The sequence below is a fragment of the Phodopus roborovskii genome, unplaced genomic scaffold (genome assembly GCF_943737965.1).
Source record: "Phodopus roborovskii unplaced genomic scaffold, PHOROB, whole genome shotgun sequence".
Taxonomy (NCBI): domain Eukaryota; kingdom Metazoa; phylum Chordata; class Mammalia; order Rodentia; family Cricetidae; genus Phodopus; species Phodopus roborovskii.
This window is the reverse complement of record NW_026126459.1, coordinates 18732918-18735453: the sequence shown is the minus strand read 5'-3', so window position 1 is coordinate 18735453 and position 2536 is coordinate 18732918. Positions and strand designations below refer to the sequence as shown.

Genomic DNA, 2536 nt, shown 5'->3' with positions numbered 1-2536 from the left:
GGCATGAATTTAGGGAAAAGGGAATACTTACTCATTGTTGGTGGGAGTGAATAAAAATTGGCACATCCACTGTGGAAATCAGTGGTGAGGTTCCTAAAAAAGCTAAATATAGAGTTTTGTTTTGCTTTTTTAGATCTACAATATGAGCCAGCTGCCACTCTTGCACATATACCCAAAGGACGCCATATCCTACTACACATCTGTGTTCACTGCTGCTCTATTTGTCATCAGTGAGAAACGGACACAACCTAGATGTCCATCAACTGATGGATGGATCATGAACATATGCTATATTTGCACAGTGAAATGTTGTTCAGATAGATATTATGAAAAATAAAATTATGAAGTTTAAAGGTAAATGCATGGATCTGTAAACAATCATTCTTAGTGAGTCCAAACCCCATGAGAAAAATAATGTATATTTTTTCTCTTATGTAGGTATTTGCTTTGAATCTTCAGGTGTGTGTGTGTGTGTGTGTGTGTGTGTGTGTGTGTGTGTGTGTGTGTGTGTTTAAATTAAGATTCATTTAGAAATCAAGAAACTAGTAGAGGCCATGATATGGTTGGGGACTCTCATGAGAAGGGAGATAGGAAAGAAAATGTTGGTAGTAGAGGTTACCCATGGTCACTGGCTGGTATGGGGGGCTGAGGCCCTGTGGGAGTCACCCGAACATCTGATAGTTGGACCCCGCTTCATCTCCGCCAGAACTAGTCACTGGGCTCCTAGCAGAGTTAGGGGCCATGACCCTAGTTAGCACTCCACATGTGGATTCCTGAAACCATGGTTTGGCACTGGCATTGTTCAAACACCAACAAGAGTAGTTTCTGGAAGCAGAGCACTTTGGCAGCTGAGGCCCATGAGACCCTGTGTCAGGAGTTTCCTAGAGAAGATTGTAGGTGGCAGCTGTCAAGAAACAGAAGCTGGAACAGGATTTTTGGGCTGATGAAGACCAAGAAGCCAGTGGAAATGAAGCTACCTAAGAAAGTGACAACAGTGATGGTAGCCAGGCTTCTACAGAACAGGAGGCCAAGGCTGTCTAACTGGGTGACCCCTTGCCCAGTTCAGCCCTGCTCATCCAGTTGGCCACTGCCAGACCTCGGCCCATAAAGGCTAAACCTCTGGACTGGATGTACACTGGCAACATGCTGGCTGTCCTGTTCATGAGAACTACGCTACAGTGTCCACTGAGACCCTGTGAGAGAGTGTCTTCCTCCACATAACTGGGGAGTTTGCTGGTGATTTCCTGTTCTGTCCTGGTGATTGGCTGCATTCCCATGCTCACTGCCCTGCTCAGTGGTAGGCTGCTGAGGAACTAAATCATTCTACTTCAGGATCTAGTCTCAGCTGGCTGCCTAGGAACCAGTGTCATAAACAACCTTTTTTTCTCTCCACTCCAGTGCCGGATAGGAAGGTGGTCTATATCTCCCTGCAGTGGGCCAGCCTACAGTGAGCACTGGAGACCCAGAGGGGATGTGGCTGTAGTGTCTCTAGATGGTCACCTCATCTCCATGTGGAGGTTGGCACACTCCTGCCCTGTCTATAGATAGTTCTGAATCTAGGGTTTTGAACAATATATGCTTTCTATTTTTTTCTATGTTTTGTACTTCTGTTTCCAGACTGTGAGCTTGTTGACAGCAGAGACTGCTTTTGTTTGGCTTTTCTGTTATCGGCAGGTCTTAGATCCCAGAGTTTCTGAATAAATTTATTAATAAAAGAGAGAGGTAGAGGGAAATAGAATGCACATGATATAAAGGGGGTGGGGAATAATGGAGCAAGGGGGAATGGGGATGACAGGGCATGGTAGAGGAAGGAGTGTGGGGAGGGATAACTAAAACTAGAAACCCTTGCAGAAGCTACAGAGAAACCTACTGGAGTAGGTGTCTTAAAATACACATATACATATACATCATACATCATATACATCCCATACACCATATACATACATATTATATACACAATATATACACACAATATATTGTTTCATTTTTATCATGATTATATACTCTTGTCATAGGTTGTCCTTTCTTCAAAGATTCAACTTTCTAAATTATTTTCTATTTCTTTTCATTGAGTTGTATTGTGCAGCCCAAGCTAGACTTGAGATTGTGGCCCTTCTAACTCACTCTCCTGAGTGTAGGTAGGGGTTACCTGATTTACTGCTTGAGCTGTGAGGATGGGGGTTTCAACAAGCGACTGCCAGTGTCCACCATTAAGCACCATGCAGTAAGGCATTAACTGTTCAGGAGGCAGAACTGTTTTGCTGCCCCCAGACACTCTCCTGTGGTTGCCTGTTTGTCCCACCTTCCCTCACTGCAAGTTGTGGCCATGAATGATTTTTTTCTTTCTATCATATTTATCATTTTACCTTTTCTAGTATGTAAGATCTTCAAAGTAACTGAAGCAACAGCAGGTACCTTTTCCAGAATGACTTCTTTCACTTATCAGTATGTGTTTAAGTTCTTCCATGTGCATTTCTGAGGCATGATATCTCATGAATTCATAGTGCTGAATGATGTCTCATTGAATGGATGCATT

At 43.3% G+C, this 2536-nt stretch overlaps 1 pseudogene; it reads left to right on the top strand.

The window, feature by feature from the left end:
* The first annotated feature begins 599 nt into the window (after positions 1-599).
* LOC127225580 (tRNA-splicing endonuclease subunit Sen34-like) lies at positions 600-1451 on the top strand (annotated as a pseudogene).
* Positions 1452-2536: the final 1085 nt, after the last annotated feature.